The sequence below is a fragment of the Camelus ferus genome, chromosome 3, assembly GCF_009834535.1.
Source record: "Camelus ferus isolate YT-003-E chromosome 3, BCGSAC_Cfer_1.0, whole genome shotgun sequence".
NCBI lineage: Eukaryota > Metazoa > Chordata > Mammalia > Artiodactyla > Camelidae > Camelus > Camelus ferus.
In genome coordinates, this window is record NC_045698.1 from 108,452,723 (window position 1) to 108,473,472 (window position 20,750).

Below are 20,750 nucleotides of genomic sequence, written 5' to 3' on the forward strand. Positions count from 1 at the left end.
GGCAGTCAAGTTCACCTAGGCCTCAGAAGTCTTGAATAGTTTGGGGGAAGAATAAAATAACACAAAACTGTAACTTCACATTGTTCTCTGCTGCTTCCACCTCCCGCTGCCAGTCTACTCTTTCCATCAAATATTTATAATATTGGTTGTGGAGCAGATCAAAAGTTTCTCTTTTCACTGGCATGTGCGGTCAGTCCATCTTGAAGAAGGACCATGGCATCAAAGAAGTTCATTGTCACCCTCACTCCCCCATTTCTAGCCTTCCTCTCCCCTTCAGGGAGAACAAAAAGCCTGGGTTGCAAAGAGATTCTTTCATCTCAAATTGGTCTCTTTCCATTAGTTTCTTGGCTCTTAGGGACCAAAAAAAAAAAAAAAAAAAAAAAAGCAGATATTCTATAAATAGCATTGTTGGAGACATTAAATGCTAATTAATAAGATTTTATATTTGAATAGTGCAATGTATGTTGCTTTCACAGATACAAACTTAATGCCACTGTTTTTTTAACAATTACATGAAGGAACTATTTTGAGAATGTTGTGTAAAACACAACTGCTTGTTGAAGGGTGTGCCAAAATCAAGGTGTGACCTCTTCACAATTTAGGGTTCTCAAGCTGGCAAAGTCTGGAGTCTCAGTTTTGCCAATACTCAAGGACAATTAGGTTCAAGGCACCTGCATCATGACAACCGAACCCTTGAGAAACTGCCCTATAAACAGCTACCATAGTGGCATCTATCTGCCAGGATAAATAGCCAGTCATGTGGACTGGACCTTGGTGTCTTCAAACAATGCAGCCTTTACCAGTAGGGAAGTCTTCATGGGGAGCCCAGTTCTTAGTGGAATTATTTTTGTTCTGTTTTGTTTCTTGTCATCATGTTTAAGAAGATGGAGTTTGAATCAGACAGATTTTGTGTATTTTTTTTTTGGTTATTATTACTAATGAAGCTATGAGCAGTCTTGTACAAGTTGTCTTGTGGGCACATGTTTTCATTTTTCTTGCGTATGTACCTAGTAGTGGAATTGCCGTGTTATACAGCAACTCTGTTTAACTTTTTGAGGAACTGAAAAACTGGTCCCAGTCTGACTGCACTATCTCACATTTCCACCAGCAGTATGTGGGGGCTTCCTTATCTCCACATCTTCACTAACACATGTTATTGTCTGTCTTTTTGACTACAGCCATTCTTACAGGTGTGACATGGTATCTCATTATAGTTTTGATTTGCATTTTCCTAATGATTAATAGAACTGAACATCTTATGTGCTTAGTAGCTATCTGCCTATCGTCCTTAGAGAAATGTCTATGAAAATCCTTTGCATATTTTAAATTGCAGGCTTATCTTTTTATTGTTGAATTATCTGAGCTCTTTATAGATTCTAGATACAAGTCCCTTATCAGATATATGTCTGCAAATATTTTCTTCCACTCTGTGTCTTTTGTCTTTTCTTGATGGTATCATTTACACCACAGTTTTTTATTTTTATGTTCTTTGGTCATTTATTCATTTACGTGTTTTATTTCATGTTCATTCTTTACCTCTATTTTCCTTCCTTCCTTCATTCACTCATCAAGTGCTTATTATGTATCGGGAACTATTCTAGGTACAAATGAACAAGGTAAGACAGTGTCCCTGTTGTCGTGAAACTAATGTTGCAATCAGGGGAGGTGTAATCAGCTGAATACACCAAAAAATTTTAGACGATAGTGGATATTTTTAAGAAAATAAAGTAGGGGTAATGAGGTAGAAAGATTTCATGGGGCAAGTGTCAGAAGTGGGGAGCAGCTTTAGGCAGATGAACACTGCTGACATTTCGGGCCAGATAATTCTTCATTGTGAAGGGGTATCCTGTAGGATATTTAGCAGCATTCCTACTAGAGGCCATGGTACCACCTGCCCCAGCTGTGACAAGCAAAATTATCTACAAACATTGCCAAATATCCCCTGGGGAACAAACGTGTCCTCAGTTGAGAACCACTGAGGTTGATGGTTAAGGAAAGCGTCTCTAAATAGAGACCTGCAGAAGTTGATTTGAAGGGAAGCTATAAGGTAAAACCATTCAAAACAGATCGTAGGTCAAATACAGAAGTCTCAAGATGGGTATGTGCTTGTCTGTTTGAGAAACAGAAACCAGGCCTTTGAGTTAGAGGGCAGTGAGTGAGGAGAGGACTGGTAGAGGATGGAATCTGAGACGTGGACAGAGGCCAGATTATGATGAACCTAGCAGATGACAATAAGAAATTTGAGATTTATTCCAAGCGTAATTGTAAGTCAGTGAGCTGGGGATGCTGTCATAGTCCATTCAGGCTGCTATAACAAAATACCATGGACTCAGTGGCTTAAACAACAAACATTTTACGTCTCATAGTTCTGGAGGCTGGGAAATCCAAAATCAAAACACTAGCAGATTCATTGTCTGGTGAGAGCCTACTTTCTTTCTGTGTCCTCACAAGACAGAAAGGAGGGAGCCCTCTGGGGGGTCTTTTATGAAAACGCTAATCTCATTCATGAGGGCTCCACCCTCATGATCTAATGACCTCGCAGGTGTCTCACCTCCAAATACCATCACTTTAGGGATTAGGTTTCAAGGTATGCGTTTGAGGGGGGAGGGGACACAAACATTTAGGCCATAGCATTCAGCCCCTGACCTATCCCTCCAAAATTCATTCTATCCCAATAGCCCTAAAAGTCTTAGTTCATTCCAGCATCAACTCAAAAGTCTAAAGTCCAAAGTCTCATCTAAATATGTAAAACTGACATGGGTGAGACTCAAAAGTACTGTTCATCCTGAGGCAGAATCTCTTCTACCTGTGAACCGATGAAACGAAACAAGAGCTTCCAAAACACAGTGGTGAGGTAGGTATAGGGTAGACATTATCATTCCAAAAGGGAGAAATATGGAAAGAGGCAAGGAGTGACAGGTCCCAGGTAAATCTAAAACCTAACAGGGCAAACAACATTAAACAATAAGGCTCCAGGATAATCCTCTTTGTCTTGATGCCCTGCCTTACAGGTCCACTGGCATGGCAACCTCTCCATCATGGCTCGGTGGGATGGCCCTGCAGCAACTCTCTGTTGGCATCCTGTCCCTGTGACTCCTCAGGGCTGGAGTCCAATGCCCACAGCTCTCCCAGGTTGAGGTCCTGAACCCCTGGTTCTGCCAGGTGGCCCCATTCTTTGAAATCTAGGAAGCAGTCATGTCCCCAGAGCTGTGCTAGGCACAGCCAATGCCACAACACTCTGCAGGGGCCCCAACGCCAAGGGACTGAGTGGCAGCATCTTGGCCCACCCTTTGAAAGCACTACACCCCCCTTGCACTCTGGGCCTGTGATGGGAATGGCAGCTTTGATGATTTCTGAACCACCTTTCTTCTGTTATCTGGGAGAAGAGTTCCCAGCCTCTGTTGAGTGGGCTGATCCACACTAATCTCCGTATCAAACCGTCACTTGGCCACACCCTTAGTGTTCTCACTTTTTGCACTATAAATAGGCTGAGAACTTTCCAAATCTTTAAATCTTAGTTCCTTTTTGCTCAAAGATTCCCTCTTGTAAATCCTTTCTCTCATCTCACATTTTACTATAAGCAGTCAGGAGGAGCCAAGCCACATGTTCAACACTTTGCTTGGGAAATGCTTTAACTAAATATCCAGTTCACTGCTGGTGAGTTCTATCTTCCACAAAACACTGGAGCAGGAACACAATTCAGTCAAATTCTTTGACGCTTTGTAGCAGGGATCACCTTTCCTCTGGTTTCCAGTAACACGTTCCTCACTTCTGTTGGAGACATTAGAATGAACTTCACCATCCATATTTCTACCAAGACTCCGGTCATGACTACTTTGGCATTCTCTAAGAAGATGGAGACTTCCTCTACACCTGTCCTTTTCTCTCTGAGTTCTCACTAGAATCCCCTTTAAAGATTCAGTCAAGGCAATACAGACGTTTTCAAGCATACACCTGAACAGTCTTCCAACCTCTACCCACTAGCCAGTTCCAAAGCCACTCCAACATTTTTAGAAACTTGTTACAGCAACACCCCCACATCTGAGCACCAATTTCTGTCTTAATCCATTCAGGCTGCTATAACAAAAATACCATAGACTCAGTGGCTTAAGCAACACTTATTCCTCACTGATCTGGAGGCTAGGAGGCCCAAGATCAGGGTGCCAGTGGGTTTGGTGTCTGTAGAGAGCTTGCGTCCTGTTGTATAGACAGCTATGTTCTCACTGTGGAGCAAAGGGCAGGAGAGCTCTCTGTGATATCTCTTATAAGGGATCTCTAATCCTATTCACGAGGACTCCCCTCTCATGACCTAATCACTTCCCCAAAGGTCCTCCACCCCCTCCAAATACCATCACATTAGAGATAGTTTTCAGCATCTGAATTTTGAAAGGGCATAAATAGGCAGTATTTAGCAGGTGCTCTTGCATATAGGAACTGAGCAGTGGACTTGGGTTCTTATTCCATGTTTTCTTGCTCAAGGAACTATAAACAGTGATAGAGCTAAGACTAATACCCATGTCTGCTGACTCTTGGCCTAACAGTCCTCCCATTAAGGGACACTAAGCAGTCCTCACCTGTTAACTAAGGTGAAGATTGCAGGTGACCATTAATACGTTCGTTCCATCAATTCATCTGATTTAAGAAGTCCTAATATAGTTGTTGACACTGGCATGAAAATCAAAGAAAAGAAACTCTAGCCTCTTGCTATGGTTTATATACAGCATCAGTTTCACCAGGGAACTTGTCAAAAACGCAGACTCTCAGGCCCCACCTCAAACTTAGTGAATTAAAATCTCTGTTTTAACAAGGCCCCCGGGTAAATTCTGTGCATGTTAAAGCTTGAGAAACACTGATCTAGTTTATCAAAATATCATCAGAAGCAGTTTAGTGATTCAGAGGGTTTCTGATGGGTTTTCACTGAGTCAGAAGACTAATGATGCTGTCATCAAGTTCTTATTATAATGCCATCCTGATTCCTTTCTTTCCTTTGTTTCCAGTAAGTCTTCACTCACAAAGTCACAAATTAAGGAGATTTCCTCAATTACAACACACATCCTTTCCTTTCTATTTCTACAGCCACCGCCTTTGTCTTGGACCTCCCTACCCTGCACCTGGACCACTGCAGATCCAAACTTATTCCCTGAACCCTCTTCCTACTCTTCCATTTGCCTAAAGTGCTCTGATTTTTTCATCTTTTCTGGCTTTCTCTTGCCTTCAAGGTAAAATTCGTATCCTAACTCCGACTTTGAAGGCCATTTACGTTCAAGCCCCGAAACACTTCACAGAGAATCTGTTGCATATATGTTCTTATGAACATATGTGCCTTTGTTCATACCCTGGATTGCCCTTTTCCATCTTTTCTACTGCCTTCAAGGCTCTGCTGAAATCCTGCTTCCATCATGAACGTCAGATCCACCTGGGTCACTGTCACCTCCCCTTGTTCTGAGGACCTGTGACATTTGTTGCCTATGCCAGTTTTCGTTCAATTGCATTATAATTTCAGGTAAAAGTGTGTATCTTACAATTAGATCTTAAACTCACAGACGACAGGGGCCACATCATTCCCCTTCTCCCATCTTCAGCATCTGACAAGGCATTGAGCACATAGTGGTAGTCAGTAAATATTTTGCTTCTGAATCCAGTGGAGCTGTGGAGTATTGCCCAGATTTACAAGCACATCATTCCTAATTTATTTCCTCCAAGGGTCCATGCTACAGTTCAGCAGTTACGTAAACAGCGTGGTTTATAAAACCAACCATGGGTAGGCAGCCTCTGATCAGCAAGGTGACAGGCACTGGATACCATCTGGAATTTCAGGCCAAATAAAACCCGTGAATGTTTATTTTAAGAGCCTCTGTATTCCGTGGAACAAAGCTCTGTTCTGGGTGTCAGAACAACAGGTATCCCTTCCCACTGCCCTGCTGAGGCACCCAAGGCCAGCTGCTCTGAACAGCTGTGTCAGGCGTAGAACTCCAGCCGGACTGCCCCAGCTGAACCAGGGGCAGCCAGACACAAAATGCTGATAACATTAACCCTAATCCTGTATTTTGCTACATTTTTGTGTTTGCTTGTTACTTATTTCTTGAAGTTGTTGGCAATAGTGTCTGCTGGTCACTTGGCTCAGTATATTATCAGCTTTTTGTATACAGTTGTCCCTCAGTATCCACAGGGGAATGGTTCCAAAATGGATATGGTTCCCTGTGGATACCAAAATCTGTAGATGATCAAATTCCTTATACAAAATGGCACAAGACAATAGCATAGTTTAGTTTTCCTATTCCTGGGCATTGAACTGTAAATATTCCCATGAGTAGACATTGCTACAAACAATCTTTTCTGTAAATATAGTAGCTCTGTTGAACCTCATAAAGCCAAAGAGATAGAGGGAAAGTGCCATTACTCCCTTTTTACAACTATGGAAACAGAGGCCCAGACAAGTGATCTGACTTGTCCAGGGTCACAAGTGTTTATTTCAGAGCTGAGACTGCAGTTCATGCTTCAAGAACCCAGGGCTAATATTCAGTTAACAGGTTCAGTGCAGCCTTTCCGATTCATAGTAAACAAAGTTGAGATTTGAACGCAGATAATCTATTTCTGGAGTCCATGCTTTTAGCCAACTAACAATGTGGCCTGTCAGACAATCCACATTAATTCATGTAAACGAATGTATTTGCCATTTCTGTTCTAAGACAGGTTTGACAAAATTGGGAGCAGTATCCTCTGTCTTTGAGATTCATTGCCTCAAACACCTATCTACTTTCTTTTCAAAGTTAACCCTCTAATGATGATTTCCAATTCTGATTATATCTGGGAAAGAAATAAGAAATCTATTTAGATGCTAATTGGCTTTAACATCTCACTGAGTCAACAGGCTATGTGTTTCCTACAAGAAGCCTCTAGAACATGGATCATGTAGTTATTAAAGAGTTTTGCTGACCCACCAGCTTATAAGTGGTTCAATGCACTTGAATTTACAAAGCAATTTTATAGCAAAGTACATCGGTGCCAAGCACAGTGTCTTAAAGGCAAGGCTTTCGGGCTGCCAGTTATTTTCTTTTGCCTCATGGCAGAGATGCAGGATGGACAAGTTAAATTATTTTGCCCGCATCAAAGGAGGGAAATGATGAGTCAATATGTATTCTAGCAAGTTCATGGTATGATGTTAAAGTTGTACTGCTTAGGTATGAGTCACTGCTCTGCTCCTTGGTAGCTTTGCGACCGTTGACCATTAACTTTTCTGAGACTCAATTTCCTCATCTGCATAATGGGAGTCATAATGATCTCACAAGGATGAAATAATGACTAAGTAAGAGGATAAATATAAAATACTTAGCTCAATGCCTAGCACATAAGTGCTTCATAAAAACTAATTATTATTATGTTTACATATTTATTAATAATTCCTGCAGTGAAATAAGAAGTCTTCCTCATCCCTCATAAATATTTATGGAGTGATTTTCTCCCAGGCCTGAATGAATAATCCCCTTAGATTTACTAATACCAAGAGTCAGTTTGAGTTTAATGGAGATGAGGAAAGAAATGAAGGATGGAGACGGAAGTCACCCTTCAGCATTAGGCGGCTTATACCAGTGTCTCTCAGTTTCAGCAGTACTGACAGTTTGGATCGGGTGAGTCTTTGTTCTGGGGGCTGATCTTTCCACTGAAGGGTGTTCAGCAGCATCCCTGGCCTCTGCTCACACTTAGGATGCCAGTAGAACCCCCCCTTCTTCCACTCGTGATGACCAAAACATCTCCAGACATTGCCAACTGTGCCTTGGAAGGCAAAAGTGCCCCCAGTTGAGAACTACTGATTTACATAGCGAACTCTCCCATGACGGGGACATGTTTGGTCACAGGGTAGCCAGTGGACAGATCAAGACAGAAGTGGGAGACTTTTTTCTGTAAAGGGCCAGAGAGTAAGTATTTTAGGCTTTGTTTCTGTCACAACTATTCAATGCTGTCTTGGTAGCATGCAGCCACAGATAATACACAAACAAATACGTTCCAATGAAATGTCTTTTATAGACACTGAAATTTGAATTTTACATAACTTTCATGTGTCACTAAATATTCTTCTTTTTATTATTTTTTTCAACCACTTTCAATGATTAAAACCACTCTCAGTTCACAGACTATAAAAACATGTGGTGGGCTGGATTTTTCTCAAGGGCCATTGTAGCTGACCTCTGTGTGAAGGTGTGTGTGGAGCCTGGGATAAACGTGTCACTTCTCCCAAGAGCATCAAATTAACTTTAAAAATTGGGAGAAAACTTTTTTTTAAATCAAAATAAACATGGCTATAATTTGAAGTAGAATCTAAACCCACAAGAATTTTCAGGATAATATACGATATTACAAACTAATGTCTTGCTTCCCATGAATTGATTGGAACTATGCCTCAGATCCCTGAAGGCCATCCCTGACATCCTCCTTCTCTGCTTTTATGTGACTTTGGTGAAAAATTTGAGAAGTTGCCGTCATAGGTAAGAAACCAACTCACATCAAAGCCTTTTGGACTTCTCACAACTGATTACCCTTGGGTGAGGTCCAATTAGGCACCTAGAAATATTCTAAATGCCTTAGTGGTTCTCTAATGTATTTCATCCAGAGAATGTTTGTGTAATGTGTAATTGTTTAATCCAAGGTGGTTCCTATAAATCCTTTTTGAAATTTCCAAGTGTCTCCTTTATATACTTGGGGTCTGGTGTCTGTCTACTCATTTCTCTTGTCAACTAAGTAGCCTGAATACATTACTCAGCAAAATGAGTACCTAGGAGATTAACAGCTGACCCAAGCACCACCCTCAGGAAGCTGAAAATTTTCTGGTGATGTTCAGGCTTATTCACATGAGACGACCCCCAAAGAGGACATCGTCAAGAAAGTTACAGCGGCAGAAAGAGAATTGAATTGGCAAGCAGGGGGCTACTTTTCTAGCCCCTTCTATGCTTTCCATTCTGAATGGGAGAGTTACTTTTCTCTTCTGCCCAGAGTGCTTTTTTAAGAAGGATTCTGAGGCACCATCCAAGTTCGGCAGGGAAGAGAGTGTCACAGTCGATGAGAGCTGTCCGCTGTGGATGGGGATTCAGGGAGTGGCTGGCACCAACGTCAGGGTGTGGCCACGCTTAATCCGACATCTCTATGGTCCCTCCTGACTGGAACCATATGGCTGTATTCCTCAGCTGTCATGGTTTTGTGACTGGATCCAAAGGAGGCATCATTGTGGGATGAAAGGTTAGGGGAAGCTTACATGATGGAGGTGAGAGGGTGTTCAGGGCTTTGAAATGCTCATTCTTCCTCATGGCTGGGCTCCAGCAGAGTACGTTTTGTCTGACTTGGGTTTCGGTTGGCTCTAGGCTGAGCGCCTTCTATTGTGATGTTGGCATGGCAAGAAGGAGGCGTGCAGGAGACACTGCGTCCCTGCCGTTCTCCCCGGCCCTCGTGAAAGGGAACGTCTTCTTAATGAGCCTATCCCAGGGAGTCTGGCCTTTCAGATAAACAAATAAGCATCACCAGGAGATGCTCACAAGAGGGAGGACTGGAAAAAAGAAGGCCACGTTGAGTGACAGCCCAAATAAAGGAGACCTAAGAGGTCTGGAGCTAGCAGCTAATGAGCATGTCTCCTCATATGTGCTTTCTTGGCCAGGACGTCCACTGTTGAGGATGCCAGGCATCTGCGTGTCGTAGTCATACAGGAAGAGGCCTTCTGGTCCCTGTCCCAGTACTGACTTTTATTTCATTTTTTATGTTGGGGGTGGGAGCCTGCCTGGAGGATATTTGCAAGGTGAGAAGAAATCTAATTGCGACCTAAAACAATTTATATATATATATATATATATCAGTTTTCTCACTTAAGAAGTGGGGATAAAAATATAACTCTCCTCCAAGAATTACTGGGAAGATCAAATGGGAAAGTACTTAGCACAGTGCCCGGCGTTTAGTCAGCATCTGACTCGTGGTGGCTGCAGCCGTTATTAGTAGTCATGATATCATCATCACCTACCTCACGCATAGAAATACACAGGGAAAAAGTCTAGAGCTGGGACATCTAGTTCCAGTTCTGCCCTCAGCTCCCTATGAGATTTTTAGGTAAGTCATCTCTCATGTCAACCAAGAGTACTGGACTGGAGTCTTGATACATTTAGTAAACATACTTTGAAGACCTACTAAGTGCTAGGCTCTGTCCTAGCCACAAGACACCTAAAGGTGAATAAGGTGCAGCTTGTGCACTCAAGGGGCTCCAGGTGTAACGGGAGAGACAGGAAAGTGAAGCACGAGACAGTTCAACAAGAGAATTACTCTTACTGTGATGATGGATGCCAAGTGCTCTGATGAGGCAGGAAACCAGCAAGACTAAAGCTCTGTCCCAGTGCAGCTCTCCACAAGTCTGTAACAGAAGCACACAAGAGACAGGGTGGATGACTGAGGGAAGAGGAACTCACCCAGCTGGCAAGGGGCCCAAAACCCAGGTTCTCTCCCTCGAAGACCAGAGTTCTCACCAAATAAAAACATTCAAGAAAAAGACAGGTGACTTGGTGATAACAACTGGGGTTTGGGAACAGGAGACTTCATTTCGAGTTTCAGAACTGTAATTTTGGTAGCTTGATGACTTTGGGAACGTTGTTTAATCTCTTTGAGCCTCGACTGTCTCATCAGCAAGAAGGGCATGACTGTCAAACCTACTTCACCACATGTTGTCGTGTGCAGAGAGGAAGACTGCGACTACTGTCAGTTCTAGTTTGTGACTGTTTCTGTTGTTGTCCTTAATAATAATAAAAATGATAAATGCCCTGCTACGTTATAGAACAAGGCCAGTAATTGCATTTGGGCATCCAAAGAAGTAGGTATGGGTTTTTTTTTTCTTTCTACCATCAATATCTTTTTCCAGAAGAATAGGCTAAATGCAGGCACTTTTAAAAATTTTAATACAAGGCAATCTTAGTGTCTATATCTTGGGTATATGTGAAAAACAGAAAGGAGGGATGAAAGGAGAGAGATTATCTATTTCTCCTTAAAGCTAATCAGAGAAATAATTCAAGGTTTAAGAGTCTTGTAACCTGATCTCTGATTAATTGACGTTTCAGTAGGCTGCTGTGAACCCCTGAAGGGGGCAACTGATTATTTACTGGAAGAAAGAAGGAATAAACAATTGAAGTTAACAAAAGCCTTTGTTTGAGGTAAAGAAAGGAGAGGGGATGGGAGAGAAACACAATACAGATGGGAGTGAGAGAAGAAACCACCAGGCAGGTGACCTTGAACAAATCTCTTGCCTCCACGTGGTCTCAGTTTCCCTATCTGTGCCACCCAGGGCTTGGTCTAGGTCCCTTTCAAGCTTGCTGGCTCTGCCTGCGCAACCCTGAAACCATAGCGGGGTGGGGGAAAGATTGAGAGGGAGCTAGAGACAGGGAGAGAAAGACAGGGGATCCAGCTGATAAACTGAAAGGGAAACAGACTCATAAAACCCAATGATTCAAATTAAATGGAGAATTCATGTTGATTTAGAGCTGGAAATCACAGGCTTCTAAATCACAAGGAGACTCTATTTAATCCTGGGATAGTCTCTTGGGCCTTATCTTCCTCAGCTCAGTAGTGCTACGCACAGCGCTCCCTTGGAAGTCAAGATGAGAAATAGAAAAAGAGAGAGAGCTGTTTAAAACAAAGAATAATATGCTTGAATTATCTGGGGAGCTGTCCCCCACCCCCTACCGCAGACACAGACAAAGGGACATGAAAGCCTCAGCCAGGCCTGAAACACTGCTTGCCTATCTGCTTAACTCTTCACTGCTTGATTTTCATTCTTAGCAGAAGTCATATTCCATGAGCTTATGTAGGGAAATAAAAACATTTTGCACACTGCCTGTTCAGCAATGCTGTTTACCATTTTGAGGACCTATGAAGGGTCAAAAATTCAATAGCCCCACAGTCCAGCACCTCAGATTTTGGGAACTTACTCCTTGAGAGTCTGGGAGGTCCTAAAGGCTGAGAAAGGTCACTGAACATCAGCAAGAGGAGACACTAGAGAGTTTCCAAAATCTGTGGTGTTGCAAATAAGAAACGGAGACCCAGCGAGGATGCAGGCCTTTTGCGAGAGTCACCTGGAATTCTCAGCAGAGCTGGGACTAGTACTCAGATCTAGAACTTGAACTCTAGTAGAGCTTCATGAAGTGTCCTGGGGCCACTTCCCACTACCTGGCCCCAGTGACTGCCTAACCTTCCCTGAGAGATATGGGCCACTCAGCTTTCTGGTTCTTTGCAGTTTAATGTCAGAAATGAAGTGAGGATTTTCCTCGGGCATGAGGGTCACCAGCCACCTTAGACTGATGGTTACACAAAAGGGATGTTGGATCTGGAGGCTTTCGTGACCTGTACACAGCAGGTCTTTATGTGTACCACCAGCACTGGAAGAAGTACACTCATCGAGACTCATCTGCCATTCCCAATTTAAATCATACTGATTCACATACAGGGAATTGTGCTATAAAGAGAAATGGACTGATAGTTCAAAGACCTAGTTTCTAATCGGACGTCCATCACCTGCTGGTCACCTAATCATTGTACTCCATTTAAATTGTGTGAGACTCATTCTTCCCATTTTTAAGACAGAGATGATGATGACAGTATTCACTAAACAAAGTTAACTTGATCTAAATGAGAGGAAAAAAAAAAACCCAAGAGGCATAGAATTAACTATGAATTTCTAGGATTTAGTTTATACATCGTGAGAATTTGGAAAGAAGAGGAAAATATGCAAACATCCTAAGGAGATTAGGAAATGCTTCCTGGGAGAGATTAGGAAGCAGCAGAGTCTTAAACAATCATATTGTACTTGCATACTAGAAGAGGAGAAGGGGAAGAGGCCAGAGGAAGAAGCAAGCAGGGCAATAGCCTGTGCACCCAATGTTCATAGCAGCACTATACACAATAGCCAAGACATGGAAACAACCCAAACGTCCACCAAAAGATGACTGGATAAAGAAGTTATGGTACATTTATACAATGGAATACTACTCAGCCATAAAAAAGAATAAAATAATGCCATTGGCAGCAACATGGATGGCCCTGGAGATCATCATTCTAAGTGAAGTAAGCCTGAAAGAGAAAGAAAAAATACCATATGATATCATTCATATGTGGAATCTAAAAAAGATAAAAACACAGAAAGGAACTTATTTACAAAACAAACAGACTCACAGACATGGGAAAAAACTATGGTTACCAGCAGGAAAAGGGATGGGAAGGGCTAAATTGGGAGTTCGAGATTTGCAGATAGTAACTACTATATATAAAATAGGTGAACAAGTTTCTTCTGTGTGGCACAGGGACCTATATTCAATATCTTGTAGTAATCTGTAATGAAAAAGAATATGAAAACAAATATATGTATGTATATGTATGACTGAAACACTATGCTGTACATACACCAGAAATTGATACAATGTTGTAAACTGACTATACAATTAAAAAAATTATTCTAGTAAAATCATAGAACGGTAAAAAAAAAAATAGCCTATGCAAATGTCCAAAGACATTTGCTGACTATCGTAATGCTTTGGACTCTGTACTTCCATTTTAAATAATATTCCAATCATTAACACCTACTTTCAGCAGTATTTTCTATTTTAATTTTCTGAATTATTCCCCTGGCAAAGAGTGGGGACTATTTATTGAAACAAGTCACATCACAGAAACCTTTCTTCCATTTCATTGAAATTTTTGTAGAATGTATTAATTGTTACAAAAAGTAAAGACTATGTCCAAATAATTCCCCAAATGAGCAGCCACATTAGACTTTAATTGTATTAGTTTCCATCTCTCCCTTGCTCTCCACTTGCTAAGTCACATTGCTAATAATCATAATTCCTTCTATGTGTTCTAGACTTGACTGTTTTAATGGGTGTTACTTATGTTGCAACCTTTGACCCTCACAGCAAGCCCATGCCATACTTTAGGTTGTTTGTGTTTTAGAAAGGTTACTAATAGTTGGCCAGGTTGCCTGATACATAGTGAACTCTCAGTGAATACTGGATGGCTGGACGGATGGATGGGTGGATGGATGGATAGATGGATGGATTGATCAATCAATGGATAGCTGAGAGAGAAAGAGGGATTGAATGAGTTGACAGCTGCTCTAAGTATTTGCCAAATTTTATAATTTTCAGTGATAATCCAAACTTCAGCAGAAATCCAAGGGCACAGAATGCAGGCATGCCCTGCAGTCATTTACCTCTAGGCAGCCTGGGAGTCTGTCAAATGGGGATGGGCACTGAGCCTTTCTGCTGTAATTTTGTGATATAGAAAATTAGTAAATTTCCTATGAAGCAAGGCCCTCAACAACCAAGGCCATTTGTAAAAGAGACTATCCTCTTTCACATGCTGTATGTTAGTGTGTTTGCAGTTCCTCCCTCATACGAGAAAAAATAGACCTCTTGCCTATTCCCATCCTGAGGCACAGAGTTGAGGGTACCAATGCTTGGGTTGCAGGGAGATCATGTAGAATAAAGGGAAGGACCAGAAAACCAGAAGTCACAAGACCTGTGTTCGAGACTCGGGTCCAAAGTTTATAAACTTCACTCATTGACTCATTCATTATATGTTGAGTTCCTATTCTGTACCAGGCTCTGACAATCTTTGGGAATACAGTAGTGAGTAATAGGGACAAGACATCTGACTTTATGGACCTTAGTACTAATGGTGTAAGACAGACAAAGAAGATACACACACACACACCTGCATGCACACACAACAAATAAATGTCTAAATACATGGCATAATTGTGAGACATAAACGCCCTGAAGAAAAGAGCAATGTGTTAAGAAAAGTAAAAGGGGGTATTGTTTGAATACTGTAGTCAGTCAAAACCCTCTCTGAAATGGTGAGATTTAAGCCCAGTCTCAAAGGCTGAGAAGGTACTAGCTCTACAAAAATTTGAGGGAAAAATATTCTAGTGAGGGGAAGCAATGCATGCAATGGTCCTGTGGTAGGAAGAAGCCTAGTGGTGGAGTCTGAGGCACTGAGAGGCAGCCAGGTAGCTAGAGCATTTTTGGCAAGGCACAGAGTGATGGAGGATCAGACTGGGAAGACAGGAGAGAAGGGGCAGATTAGGCAGAGCCTGAGAGGCCATGGAGAGAAGTTTGGATTTTATTTTAAGCGCATGAGAGGCCACTGGAAGGTTATAAGTAGACGTGTCATGTGACCTAATCTCTGTTTTAAAATTTGACTTTGTCCCATTGTCTCAACTTCTGTGTTCCCCTTTCCTCTCCTAAAAATGGAGGAAAAACTTCGCAGGCTGTGTCCTTCCAAGAGGTTGCTGAGGTATCGAATAATGTTCATTATAATACGTTGCTCCAAGTAGCATTTGATAAATATTTAATTGACTTGAATTTTTCAATAAAAATATGAACATCCTTTATAAACTATAAAGTGTCAGGCACATATAAGGTTTTATCAATAATCATTTCCCCAAAGCCTGGCCTCCTTCACAGGTCCAGATCAGAAATCAGCCACAAATGCTTTGAGAACCCCATCCCAGTAAAAAGTACTTTCTATGTTTTTTGTTTATTAGAGTTTGGATTTGGTTTCTTTATTCCATGGGACCAACTTATTCTCTATATTTGGCCCAGGAAAACATCAACCAGACTCAAATGTGCTATTTAACCCTAAGAAATAAAAGTCTCCAGAGAGAATTATCATGGGCAAGACTGAGGGTCAAGTCAGCAGGTCTTCGCCTGGAACCGGGCACCTTCTCAGCTCTCTTTCTGCAGTAGATGGAAGCTGGTTCTCATTAGTCATAGGTCCCCCACTACCTACGAAGGAGTTGTGAAGAATATTACGGACAACGATGATAATAACAAATGATTAATAATGCATACATATATATATATATATATATATATATATATATATATATATATATATATGCGCACACACACACGTGTGTATTTATAGCCCTTTGCTACTTTTCTCAACGCATTTTTTCCCATCTATTGTTTTAATTTAGCTCACACTCACCCACAGAGGTAGAGTGGGAGTGTTCTAATTGGGGAAATGGCCATGAAGCACGTAAGTAGTTTGCCCCAAGGTCACAGTGTGAGTGACGGAGGAGGTGAAACTCGGTCACGGAGCTCCCAGATCCTGTGCCAGCACACCATGTCAAGACCCCCTCCGCTCCCCTGGGAGTCTTAGGAAAGAAAACTAGGATCCTAAATCCCAGATTAAATAAATAGGAATTGGAGGATTTTGAGACTGTGGGAAAACATTGGATCCGTACAGTCCAGCCCTCTTCCCACATTTTGCACACAGAGAAACAGGACCACAGCAGGAGCCGCATGGGCAAGTGTTCTTGGTACCACCCGTTCAAGCACCTACTAAAGTTCCTGCCATCCTGCCTCTCAGCCTCATACAGAGCTGAGGGCTGCCATGGATGGAGAAGATACAAAAGACATGAAGGTAGTCCACAGTTAGCGGCATTGCCAAAGAAGGAATAGGACTGGAACGGACGTTCAGTAAGTTGAGAGTTTTCCCTTGTGGTTGGAAAAGAGGTGTCTCTGACCTTGGGGCTGACTTTGTGCCCACCATGCATTTGCCTCAGGCCTCTCTTGCTCTCCCCTCAAGGGTTTGGATAAGCTGAATCTTCGAGTTCCTCCCAACTTTAGCATTCTTTGATTCAACCATGTGTGGGCTGGATGGGATATATTTGGCCATTTTGATTATACATTGAATTATTTGTAATACAAAAGGCTCTTATAGTCTGGCCCATGGAATACACTGTGTTTCCTTAGTTCCAGATATGGACACTCTCCATTGGGAAAAAAAAGACAAACTCCCTATGATCTTCCTGGAGTCACTTCCTTCTCCCAAACCCCCACCTTTACCTCCAGTAACTAAAATAGAGAATTTTTTTCATCTGCCCTAGAACATTATCTCTAACTTTAAAAAGCTCAATAGTCAACAAAGCAGTTGTGTATTGTACATCGTGCAACAGGCACTAAGAAACCAGATATGTGAAGCATGTATAAAGAGTGGGCACAGGACCCAACGCAGAGTAAATGCGCAATAAATGCTAGTTCTCACTGTTATCACCATCAGCATCAGCATCAACATCACCATCACCATCATCACCATCATCATCACATCAGAGCTGGTAATTTTGTGGTAGAGGTTGCTTTGTCTCACCTACCAGAACAGCATAGAAACTATTAGTTCCCACATTTTACATACGGGTTAAATGGAACAGAGGGAGATGGCATAACTGGCCTGAGCTCACACCGCCAGCCCTCAAACCCAGATGCACTGGGCCACAGACCCAGCTTTAAATCATTGCACTAGTCTCACTGACCTTCTCTACAACTTGGCAGCTGTACACATTATCCTGTCCAATTTGAGCCTAAGCTGTGGCGCATGTCAGAGGCAGCCAAGTTCAGTGGGATGTGTGTGAGTACCAGGGTGGAAATGTGACGCCCAGGTGTGAGCTTTTTGGTCTTGGTCAAGTGCCTGCCCTGGAGCCAAGCTTCTCTTTGATGAAATGGATAAAAATACCCATGCAGCCCTCATCCTAGGGTGTTCGTGAGGTTTCAACGGGATCATGGAAGAGAATGCACTTCGTATTTGGTAATCTTCTACTCAGATGCATGTGTTCATCTCATTAATATTACACGCTGGTGCCAGTTTCTGGGGGTCAGCCACAGAGAACTAGCTCAGGCTGCGACATCTCATTAGAAGCTGAAATTTGGATTCAGGGAGAGGAGAAGGGAGGGGGCGAGAGCAGCCCTCCGCTGCCTGGGTTCCCACCGCTCTCTGTGTTCAGAGCAGCTTGCCGGTGCTTTGGCAGTGCCGCTCAGTGGGGCATCTCTGGCTTTGATGTTGCATGTGTCAACATCCTAATAGGGAGGCAGCTGAGATCCGGTGTGAGTTTGGAGAGACATCTTATGACAGGTTTTGCCTAAAGATGTCTCAACAGATAACCCTTTAGAAATAACAAAGGTAGTTTATGCATTTCACAGGGAAGCCGGGCTCAGTTCGAAGTTTGGCATGCAGACAGCTTCCTGCCCTCCCTTTCTTCCCCGGCTGCACATCTGTGAGATATCATTGCTTGTCACGGTAGCGCAGTACTGTGTTCAGTTACATTGACATTCTGTCCACATTGGCAGCAATGATGGAAGGACACGAGGCTGTTTCTTTCTAGAAAGTCCACAGCGGAAAACCTTAGAAAGTCACCCCTCCCTCCTAAAATGTAAATCAGATCACCTCATTCTGTGGTTTAAAAATCCTCTCCTGGCTTCCCATGGTGCTTAGAATGAAATCCAGATCCCTCCCGTGACCCAGACGGTGAGCCTGACCTGATCTCTGTTGACCTCTCTGACCCCACCTCCCACACAGCTCCCAGCTGACTGTGCTGGAGCCACACTGGCCTTCCCTCTGCACCTCCTGTATGCCGAGCTTTCTCCTACTTTAGGGGCGATGCACCCACAATTCTTCCCGCCTGCACCTCTCTTCCCCCACGTTGTCTGTGATTGGCTCTTTCACATCACTGGGTCCCAGCTCGGCTCAGAAGTACTTCCCTGACCTCCCTGTTTGGCCTCCACTCCTATGCACAGTCTGCCCCCACCACACTGCCTTGTCACATTGTCTTCCTGGCACCTACTGACTCATTTACCTGTGGGCGGTCTTACTATAAGATCAGTGCCGTAACACTCAAGATTCTCAATGTCTCTCAAACCTGGAGCAAGAACAAAGGTGCTGTGACACAGAGTAGATGCCCAGTGAACATGTGTGGGGATGGATGAATGAAGCCCCTCCTTCCACAGGTGGAAAAGGTAGAACCAGAGCAGAGTAGCCATCACTGCTTCCTGTTTGCTCTCTGAAGGTTTTAGGTTAGCACCAATGGGTCATGTCGAGTTGCAGCATCCAGAGGTTCTTGGTGGGATGTTCATGGATCCCTGGAAAGTCAGCAGAGGGGGATCAGGGTGTCTGGAGCTCTGTGGAAGTGTAGGCATATTTCTGGCAAGGATCTTTATTGTTTGTTATTAGTAGCTCAAAGGGATCATTGACTCACTGGTAGCTCCCATCAACTTTGCCTTTTAAGTAGTTTATGTCTGGGGGGGGTTGTGAATGAGCCTAGAAGGAGGATGAACCCTCAGCACCACCCGAGATTCTTTCTCTTTGTTCGCTGTCAGCGGGACTCCATTGTTCTGCCACAGAATGCAGGAAAGTTTCCTTACCACCCAAGCATCTCTTTCCTAGTTCATTGTTCCGGTGATGCATCTCCAGAGCCAGAAGCTGGAGTCAGATTTCTACACGAGTCAAAGAATTCCACAGTTGGGAAGGCACTTAATTCAAAGTTCATAAACCACGATGTGCACCAGATTTTTTTCTAGGGAGCTTTTTATAACTGTGTTTCCAGGCTCCTCCACTGACTTTTTAATTCTGTAAGATTAGAAGTGAGGTGTATTCATTTCCTAGGAATGCTATAACTAGGTACCACAAACAGGTGGCTTAAAACAACAAAAAGTTATTGTCTCACAGTTCTGGAGGCAGGAAGTCTGAAATCAAGGTGTCGGTAGGACCACGCTCTCTCTAAAAACTGTAGGTGAGAATCTTTCCATTCCTCTTTCTAGGTTCCCGTAGTCGCCAGTAATCCTTGCCATTCACTGGCTTGCAGTGACTGCACCAGTCTCTGTCTCCACTGCCATACAGTGATTCCCTTTGTGTGTCTGTGTCTTCTCTTCTTAGGAGGACGTCAGTCGCACAGGCCCACCCTACCCCAGTGGGACCTCATCCTCACTAATTACATCTGCAGTGACCCTATTTCCAAGTAAGGTCACATTTTGAGGTACTGGGGGTTGGGACATGAACATATTTCGGAGGAGGACACAGTTCAACCTCTGACAAAGAATCCCGGCATCTGGATTTTTAAAAAGCTCCACCAGTGATTCTCGCTGAGGAACACTGCTCATACCCATCCTTTCACTGGGAAGATGGGAAACTGAGGTCCAGGGAAGGGATAAGCCCAGGATCACACGGACACTCAGCAACAGTGTCCGAGCAGGATGCCCGGTATCATGATTCCCTCAGCATCTTTTCCAATATGCCAAACTGCCTCTTGTCGTCGGATCTGGTGGCCCTCTCACTGGTTTACAAAGACAAGCATTTAAGTGGGCATTTCTAGCATTTTAGTGGGGCATCAGTGAATCCTTTGGTCCTGTCACCTGTCTCCATCGCGAAGGATACGTGTTTAGGGCAAGGTGGTCTACCTCAGCAGCCATGGACATGCACCCCAGTCCCCTCCCAGTTGTGACCATGTTGCCTCGGATTCCTGTGATCACCGACCGGTATTTGGATGAGGGGTGGGGAGCCTTCCTTTCTCTTCTGTCACTTACTGAGAACACGACCATATGGTACGTGCTAGCACAGTCCTCTCACTTGGGTTCTCATGTTCCAAATAAACATCTGGAAAGACATCCCAAGCCTTGCACACAGCATTAGAGTTGTTAGTCAGTGGCAATATTGGTTGTCATGCTCAATTTGTGTCCCCTCCCGTTGTATTTTTATGCTGGAAGTCGGCATGATCTGTCGATCTCCATCTAAACCTGTTCCCACACAGCAGATGCACTTAAAGTCACGGATTCCAGAGTAAGCAAATATAAAGTGTTTAATCTATTATTAATCAGCCAGTTGCCAAAATGATAGAGATCTAGGGGGGGTCTGAGGAAGACATCAATATTTATGGCCTCGTTAGTGATCGCGTATTTCTCTCT

The 20,750-nt window shown here is 43.1% G+C and overlaps 1 protein-coding gene and 1 pseudogene across 4 annotated transcripts in view; both read left to right on the forward strand.

The window, feature by feature from the left end:
- Nucleotides 1-20,750, forward strand: part of GRIA1 (glutamate ionotropic receptor AMPA type subunit 1) — a 289,206-nt gene that overhangs the window by 71,357 nt on the left and 197,099 nt on the right. The gene's annotated exons all lie outside the window — the stretch shown is intronic.
- The window catches only part of LOC102514795, a 51,879-nt pseudogene continuing 48,182 nt past the window's right edge, over nucleotides 17,054-20,750 (forward strand).